At 50.8% G+C, this 9,441-nt stretch overlaps 1 long non-coding RNA gene across 1 annotated transcript; it reads right to left on the reverse strand.

Annotated features, from left to right (window-relative positions):
* Positions 1-6,454: 6,454 nt before the first annotated feature.
* Positions 6,455-9,057, reverse strand: LOC124526795 (uncharacterized). The gene is made up of 3 exons (XR_006965742.1): positions 8,085-9,057; positions 6,826-7,688; positions 6,455-6,627 (listed from the first exon to the last, which is right to left on the reverse strand). It is a non-coding gene; the product is annotated as an uncharacterized LOC124526795 (long non-coding RNA).
* Between the last annotated feature and the right edge of the window lie 384 nt (positions 9,058-9,441).

The following is a 9,441-nucleotide window of genomic DNA, read 5'->3' on the forward strand; positions in this document are numbered from 1 at the left end:
GTGTAAACATCCAAGTCCCGCTCTATTTCGGCCCAAAGAGGCCAACAGGTTCGTGTTCCCAGATGCTCTGGTGCCTGTCCCTGCTTTGTTCATAATGCTGCCCCACCCCCACCTCCTGATTTCTTTCCAGATGCCCCCAAGCCAGGCCACTGTCGATCTCTGCCCTCCCTGCAACACTTCCTCCCAGGAGGCTTTGCAGCCCTTACCCACCCCGCCTGAATCGTTACCCAACCTCCTTCCTCATCTGGCACCCGACCCTCAGCTGCTTTTAAGCAACAATGGCCTCCTCTCTAGCTGCCCCACTCTCACCTGGGTCCTCCCCAGGTGGCCCCACCTCTTCGGTTTCCAGAAAGACTCTTGCCTTTCATTCCAAAGGTGAATCCTCCCAGGTCAGGGGTCTCTGGCCACCTGGTCCTGGGATCACCCTCCGTCCTTCCTGCTGTCCCTGCATACTGCCCCTGATGCCCCAGCAGCTTTGCATGGACCAGGATCTCTGGCAAAGGGCTGAGGCCACTGGCGTAAGAGAGGTTTAGAGATCCCACACGTTGATCTCCTTTATCCTTCCTTCTCCTCGTTAATACGGAAACCCCATTCTGTCACTCATCCGTTCATCAAATATTTATGAAGCATCTATTGTATACCAGGCACTGAACTAAGTAAGCCCTGGGCGAGCTGAGAGGTTGCTAAGGCTCTGTGAGTTTTAAGGTTTCTATATGACACGTTTAGATTGTTTAGAAATTCAAATTCAGAGTTGCCTGAAAAATCAGAATAAAGAATCCAAAGACTGCCAATTTTTTTTTTTTTTTTGTAAATGGACAGTCACTAGGAAACAACAAAATCACGTCACAAACTTTGTCTGGGGCCAAGGGAATTGGCTTCGTCATAAACGAGGCCTGAGTTACACAGCTTAGTGTGGCCCTGTTCACTTAAGGACATTTATTAAGTGTCTCCCGTGTTTACGGCCTCTTCCCCTCTGGGTGTCTGCTGTGCAAGGCCTGTGGGGTCATGGGGACTGGCATAAAAACCCCACAAATGTGAAAAGGTTCTAGTGATCTGTAGTAGGATACGAACATAGTTAACGCTACTGAACTGTATACTTAAACATGGTGAAGAGAGTACATTTTATGTTATGTGGTTTTTTAACCACAATTAAAACAAATATATGCCAGGTTGCTTCCAACACCCCTGCCCTGCAGGAAACAAACCCATTTTCCCATGGATGTGAGCTCGTGGGCAGAGCCAAGAGAGGGTCCCTTCCAGCACAAAGGGGCCCACAGAGAGTGGGGCGGGCAGGGGTCCGAGGCAGAGGAGCAGGGACCTCGCGGCCACCTCTTCTCTGTGTGTGTCATACGGATGCAGCAAACGCGACACAGACAAGCCACGGCACCCCACCTGCTCAGCCAGGCAAGAGCTGGTCACAGCCACGGGTCTCGACATCTGGACGAACACGACTCAAGATGTGTACTTTCTGTGTTGTAGAGGAGGCAGGATGTCTCCATCTTTAACTTCTGTCTCCCAAATTCTGATGGGTTCGTCAGGTGTGTAGTTTCTAGGAGGATCTAGTTCTCTGAACTGACAGAATCTGGGGTGGAAAGAAAAGGCTGGTCGGACCTGGAGCGAGAAAAGCACACAATATCTCTGTAGGCAGTCTTGCTGTGCTCCCCAAACTCATCCAGTGAGGATGAACAAAATTCACTGGGGCTCCATTTTCCATTTTTTTTATCAGCTGAAGACCTTCTCTGGGTTCATGGGCTATATAAAAATTAGGATTTAGGGGCGCCTGGGTGGCTCAGTCGGTTGAGCGTCTGACTTCGACTCAGGTCACGATCTTGCGGTCCGTGAGTTCAAGCCCCACGTCGGGGTCTGGGCTGATGGCTCGGAGCCTGGAGCCTGCTTCCGATTCTGTGTCTCCCTCTCTCTCTGCCCCTCCCCCGTTCATGCTCTGTCTCTCTCTGTCTCAAAAATAAATAAATGTTAAAAAAAAATTAGGATTTAGGGGCATCTGGGTGGCTCAGTCGGTCGAGCGTCCGACTTCGGCTCAGGTCATGATCTCGCGGTCTGTGAGTTCAAGCCCCGCATCGGGCTCTGGGCTGATGGCTCAGAGCCTGGAGCCTGTTTCGGATTCTGCGTCTCCCTCTCTCTCTGCCCCTACCCCACTCACGAGCTCTCTTGCTCACTCTCTCTTTCTGTCTCAAAAATAAATAAACATTAAAAAAAATTTTAATAAGGGTTTTTAAAACTTACGATTTAATATCTCCTCTCATCTCCTACCTCTCTTTCCCTTTCTTCTTGTTGCGGACAAAAAAAATGGTTCTTGGCAGAACTGGTTTCGTGGGTGTGCAACCTGTGTAGTCAGTCCCATGGGGCCCAGGTTTAGGAGAGCCCCCCCACTTAGTTTCAGGCTCTGCTGTCACTGTCTTGAAATCCTTAATGATTATTTATTTATGTATTTATTCTGAGACAGAGAGAGAACGACGGTCAGACAGAGAGGGAGAGAGAGAGAATCCCAAGCAGGCTCCACAGTGTCAGAGCTGAACCTGATATGGGGCTCGATCTCACGACCTCAAGATCACGACTTGAGCCGCTAGGGAATCGGCCACTTCACCGACTGAGCCACCCGGGCATGCCCATAATTCTTAATGATTTTTAAACAAGGGGAGGGGGCCGCGTATTTTCATTTTGCACTGGGACCTACAAATTACGTAGCCAGTCCTGCTCTCGGTCACAAAAGACTCTCTGAAGGTGGTTTTCAAGTTTTCCACCTTCTGGCCGTGTGACTCCTCCCCGTCTTCCTGCTTCCCCCGCTGGGGACAAAGTTTCCTCCCGGTCCTGGCAGCAGGAAGGCAGGGAAAATCATTTCTTGGGTGCTCGACCAAAATAAGAACGTCCCTCTCTTAAAAATTGGTCCATTTTAAAGCCGCAACATGAGACTTCACCAGGATACGGTCCTTCCGTTGGCTGTACTCAAACGACTCAGCGGTAAAGAAAAGAAGGGGCGCCTGGGTGGCGCAGTCGGTTAAGCGTCCGACTTCAGCCAGGTCACGATCTCGCGGTCCGGGAGTTCGAGCCCCGCGTCAGGCTCTGGGCTGATGGCTCAGAGTCTGGAGCCTGTTTCCGATTCTGTGTCTCCCTCTCTCTCTGCCCCTCCCCCATTCATGCTCTGTCTCTCTCTGTCCCAAAAATAAATAAACGTTGAAAAAAAAATTTTTTTTAAAAAAAGAAAATAAAAACTGCCTGTGAGTCCCATCCGTAGCAAAAAGTCAGGGAAGGGAAGGCTAACGTTAAGAAAAACATATTCAGCCCTTTAAACACTCTTAAACATTTTGGCTCCCAGGCAGGATATGCCAATCATTTCTGTTAATTAATGTGGGAGCAAAACACAACCTACAGTCCGTGAGACCTAACTCGTTCACGGAAAGCGACGGGAAAGCAAGTTACACCGACCGCTGTCCTCAACCAGCCAGCCTCTCACCGGAGCTTTCCTTCACCACGACCCCTCCCAGCCCCTTGCCCCCCCCCACCGTGCGATTTAAAATATTTTTTTGTGAAAATAGCATTTGTTAGCGTTGTTTTTTCTTAAGGGGAGGTGTGTGGGATCTAAATCAATTGTAATATATTTCAAATTTATTCATTATCATGCCCTAAAAGCAAATTCCCATTTTGTGGTTCTCCGAGGAGAGTGACAGAGCCTTGTTTGTGACAGCCCCGGGCATAAGCCATCATTGTGTAGCTTAATTAGATATTCCCCGTGCTAGTGTGAGGGACATATGTCTATTCACTGTAACAAACACCAAGAGGGGCCGGGGGCTTTCATGCTTCTGCCCATATGCAGATAAACACAACACAAGTGTGGGTTCTCCCAAGGACCTGTGGCCCCAGCCGGCCCCCGGCACGGTCAGCTTGCATTCACCGATTGGTTCCAGTTTATTAACAGCCTATGAACTTCTCATCGGCTCCCGGACTGGTCAGACTGTCACCTGCAACTGCCAGGCCAGGGCTGGCTTTCTCCTCGGGAACAGGGTGGGTCTGCGTCTGCTGGGCCGGATGCACCCTAGTTTTTTAACACAAAGAACGATGTGGCTGGGGAGTCGCAAACTCCAGCGGTGGAAAAGCAGGTTATCTTTGGGGCGGTTCCAGACAGTTCCCGACCCGGATCAAGCAATTCTAGGCTCGGTGAGACTCGGCTAATTTTAAAGGCAATTTTAGGGGTGCCTGGATGGCTCCGTTAAGTGTCGACCCTTTATTTCAGCTCAGGTTGTGATCTCACGGTCGTGAGATTGAGCCCTGCATTAGGCTCTGCGCTGGGCACAGAGCCTGCTTGGGATTCGCTCTCTCCCTCTCTCTTTGCCCCTCTGCCACTCACGCCCTCTCTCTCAAAATAAATAAACATTAAAAAAAAAAATAAAGGCAACTTAAATTCTTAACATCTCGATGTTTAAATATAACTTCAAATTAATGAAAGTGGGAAGCACTACCAAGTGGGGAAAAGCCTTAGCCTATGTCTCACCTTCTCTTTGAAAAATGCAGGAAAGGAAACTGGGGAGGGAGGGTGGAATGTCCCTGGGTCCCCAGTGTCATGTGCCCTCTGTACTCGGCCACATGAGCATGGGGCACTACCCCCTCTTAGAATCATGTCCAATTTCTTTTCGCCGACAAACCATCTCCCATCACGTATTAGTGCACGAGGGCTGCCCCAACAAACTGCCACAAAGTGGGGAGGTGTGAACAAGAGAAATGCATTGTCTCACAGTTGTGGAGGCCGGAAGTCTGAGGTGATGGTGTCCTCTGAGGGCTGCGAGGGAGAGCCTGTTCCCAGCTTCTCCCTTTGCCTGGTGGATGGCTGGCTTCCCCCTGTGTCTTCACATTGTCTTCCTTTTCTCTGTGCGTCTGAGTCCCTGTTCCCCATTCGTGTAAGGACACTGCACTCAAACCCCTCATAATGGCCCCCTTTCACTTGTCTACCTCTGTAAAGACACAATCTCCAAATAAGGTCCCACTCTGAGGTCCCGGGGGTGATGACTTCAACATATCATTTTTGGAGGGGCACGATTCCATCCGTAACACGCTGTTTCAGAGAGAATGAGAAAGCACCATTTGCTCTAACCCCCAACCCCAGACTGACGAGATATTGGGGTTTGTGGACCCTGTGAAAATACGAAACTCTCTGACTTTTCATCAGCTGCTAAGGAGCAAGCCATTATGGCGGGCGATCTTGTAGGTGGCCCCCACCAAGCATCCACGGTGACCTCTAAGATATCGTGAAATCAATTTCGGATGGAGAGGGACAGTCTGTTTTCATCTCCTACGGTTACACAGGGTCTAGTCTGGGGGAGCCTGAAGTCTCCAAAAATATGCCTATTTTGAAGAGTGAGAACTTGACCCACCTAAGAGGACAGCTGAACCCCTTGGAGCATCGACCCAAGAGGTGTGATGACTTGGGATCACCCAGGTAGTGGTGGCAAACCGAAGTCTGGAATCCAGGACCCCCAGGGGCCAGCCCAGTACTCCAATGAGGGGATGAGGTAGGGGAGCACACAACCCCTCTGATGGCTCCATAACCAGGAAGATGGTTTGAGGCCGGCTTGTGATGCCCAGTCCTCAGTTCAGCCCCACGGAGGCTGGAGAGCTCCCACCCATCCTTGGCAAGCTTTCTTTCCCCCTTTTAGAACAGGGTGTAGGGAATCCAGGAATCTCCAGTCTGGATCTCTGAAGAAAGGCATACTATCAACCAGGCGTCAGGGCAATGCTTCCAATAACTAGACAGCTTTGGCATTAAGGCCCCCAGGAGAGAGGTCCACCTGTGTCGGCCCGGGGTTGACGCTCTGATTCCAAGTGAACGGCAAAGAGTAAGGAAGCGTTTGGATCTCAGAGTCAGGTGGATCGTACCCTGGATGCTAACCACCACCGTCCAATTGTACCTGGCACCCACTACTTAATCTCAACTTCTGGAAAACTCCCACCTTTCCCAGGTGTCACAAGGATGAGCATCCATAAGGCATATGCAATTCCTTCATAATCAGCCAACGCTGAACCAACCTTACGAAGGGTCGCGTTTTTATTGGTTCTTCCTCCTAGGCAGAAACACATTTGCCGCACGATGGACCCGTGGATGGGAAGTTGTCTCCACACAGATGAAAACAAAACAAATCTTGGTTTTCATTTTATCCAAAGTTGTTTCAGAGAATGAATAAACGTGAAGCAGCTGTCACGAGAGCGGTGTGGAGGGTATCACTTCACTCTGCGCCCCCCCGCCCCCTGCAAGCCAAAAACTGTCAGAATCTAGGGGCGCCTGGGTGGCGCAGTCGGTTAAGCGTCCGACTTCGGCTCAGGTCACGATCTCGCCGTCCGTGAGTTCGAGCCCCGCGTCGGGCTCTGGGCTGATGGCTCAGAGCCTGGAGCCTGTTTCCGATTTTGTGTCTCCCTCTCTCTCTGCCCCTGCCCCGTTCATGCTCTGTCTCTCTCTGTCCCAAAAATAAATAAACGTTGAAAAAAAAATAAAATAAAATAAAATAAAAATTTATACAAAAACTGTCAGAATCTATCGATGAGAACAATTTAAGAATGCCACCTCTGGTGCCTCCAATGAGTTTCTTGTCTTGGGTTAGTCAGTCTTGGATAGCCACTCTCCTAGAACGAAGGAAAATAGACGGGCTGTCAATCCAAGTACCTATTTCTGTTGAGAAGGTTCTCGTGAATTAAATAATTACCCTAGAAGAAACCCTCAGTGTGTAAAGGAGGATTTGGTGTCCTTTTTTGAGAACACGAACCCCTTCCAACAAGGCAGGCCTCTCTGAATGCTCTGTCAGCGTTTCCCATCATTGTTACCTTTGCCTCCATGAGGTCAGCAGGTGAGGTTATCATCACTCCAGCATGCAGGGGAGGAAATCAAGGCACACGGGGTCAGGAGATTCCGAGGGTCACATGGCCGATCCAAGAGAAGGACAGGAGCCTCGGCCCCCGGACTGGCCCAGTCCTCTACTCTTCCAGACTGTTCCAGAGTGTTCTACACTGTTCTATTCTCTTCTATACCATCCCACATAATTCTACACTGTCCCATGCTTTCTTACCCGCACCGGGGACACTTGACAAACTGTGCCATTCGGTTTTCAGGCATATTCCAAAGGTGTAAGAGATTTGTAAAGCCATTTTTGTCTTTACCGTTAATAAGAGTGATCACCCTCTAGCCATGTTTAACCTTCGTAATGTCTACAAATCTCTTAGACACGTGAAAGAAGCTGGGAAGCCCCATGCATGAGGTTACCTCAGAGTTTACCTGAAGGGCCTCCGTCCATCTGCCTCCCAACCAATAATTTCCCAACTTTCTATTTCCTTGCTTGTCTCAAATATCCAGAGAGCTGAACTGCAAAGGTTTGTAGGAGAAAAAAAAAAATACGAGGAGACTTCTCAGTTGTCACCTCTGTGTGTGAACGAGTTTATCAGAGATCCATCAAGTAGAAAGACCCCTGAAGGATCACAGGGCAGCCCTTCATTTCACAGGTAGGGACACGGAGGCCCAGAAAGGTCACGGGCAAGGCAGAGCCGGAGACAGTCTCTTCACTTTGAGTTTGACGCCATTTCCAGAAAACAGGGTCCCTCCCTGGTCTTCTTTCTAGGAAAGGGGTGGGAGCTCATGGCATCGGGCCCAGCTGTGGCCTGGGAGCCTCTTCTGTCTCCAGGGCTGGACGATACTGTTAAAAGATCAAGTCCTTCCCGTGAGTCAGACTTGCTGGGGGAAACTCACTTCTCTGAGCCTCAGTTTTTCCACCTGAGAAAGGAGGAATAATAATACCACCACCAACCTCGTGGGGCTGTTAAATGAAATGAGGCCACCTGGGTAAAAGGCTTAGCATGGGGCCCGGCTGGGTCTAACTGCCCAGGGCACATGTTCACTCATGCCCCCCACCACCCACATGCCCCATGACTTGCATCTTTCTTTCTAGCAACCAAAGTTGGCATTTAAATGAAATCGCCGTTCTCCAGATAACACTGGGTTCCCCGAAACGATCCACAGTAAAGAGAGGGAAGTTTTATTCCCCTGGTGGGTCACTTTACATCTATTCATGTCTGGGCAGAAGTTTCATTACCCTTGGTGGTCCTGGCCATCCTGGGGGTCTGGCCGTGTTCCCCTCGGGAATCAACGGTCCTGGTGGCTCGGAGAAGGCGGACTGTCTTGTAGGCCAACCGGCAGCCAGAGATGTCCCCGAAAAGAGGGCAGTCGTTGGCCTCCTGATGGCCTCGCGGGCAGGCGGCAGCAGCCTCCGGCCCTCTGCCCCCAGTCGCCACCCCCAGAACAGCATGGGGTACAGTCCCTGCCCCTTCCCTTTATCAGATTTGGGCAGAGGTCCCTGGGCTGGGCTTGACAAGCTCCCTGGGCATTCCCTTCATGCACGTGTGGGGTTAGCCTGTGAGAAGAATCTGTTTCCTTGGCCGGAAATGGGCCCCTCTCCCTCCCTTTTCCTCCCTCCCCTTTCAGGTGACCGACTGCCACGTGACTCAAGCCGGTGAGTCCTAGCCCTGCCCGTGACTTGGCAGGATTCTAGCGGGATGGGAGAGAAGGCCAAGATGCAAAAAGTGTTATTAATAGGACCTTAATTTTGTGACGTCGGCAATGACCCCACAAATTCCCGCATGTGAGCCTGTTGAGTGAAGGCCATGAGGTCAAGCCATGGGTGGCAAAGCCCGGGGGAATGGGTGGTCCTTGCAGAGACAGGGGTTGGACGTCAAGAGCAGAGACTTGCCCTCCCACCGCTCACCATCCAGAGAAGCTGGGAGCAAGAGCAGAGACCATATCTTCCTCTGCTCACATGTTTGCCTGACTGAGGGCTACACAGTCTTCTGTTCATTCCCACCCAATGGCAGAGGCCACGTGGGGCCTTTCAAAGCAGATTTTACTAGAAGCCTGAGGATACCAGAAGGAGGAAAGAAGATAAGCAGCATACGGTTTATCATACTCAACTTGGGTCCTGAATAGGGTGCCTTCCTGGCTTTTCTGAGGCCACGTCCAGGGGTGAGGGTGGACACCATCTTTCTTCTTCTTCTAGAAGCTCCTTCCAGCCCATGTAGATCCCTCAACATCTAAGGGAACCAGGTCGAGAAAGAGAGAGAGAAAGAGAGATCCTCTCCCGTTCAATGCCACCTCTGCCTCCCCGTGTCCCATCTAAGAAGCAATAGCCCAGGGAGTTGAAGAATAGGGGGGTAACTCACTTCAGGGGGAGTCTTGCAGAGTGTGGCCTTACCCTGTGGTTTCCCTAGAACGTCACACAAGGAGCCCAACACTTGCACGTGCACACGTGTATCAAAATCAAGACAAAATCAAGGCTGTTGCAAGGCTGGGGCCCCTTTCCTTAGCAGGTGCAGCTGAGAGGCTGATATGACCCAAGACAAAGACGTTGCCTGGCCCACAGGAGCAAGAACCCCGCAGGGCCGCACCTGCTTCCTTGG

This window comes from Lynx rufus, unplaced genomic scaffold, assembly GCF_022079265.1.
Source record: "Lynx rufus isolate CCGP_SWC_20201006 ecotype Redwood Valley unplaced genomic scaffold, mLynRuf1.p SCAF_5, whole genome shotgun sequence".
In the NCBI taxonomy this organism is placed as follows: Eukaryota; Metazoa; Chordata; class Mammalia; order Carnivora; family Felidae; genus Lynx; species Lynx rufus.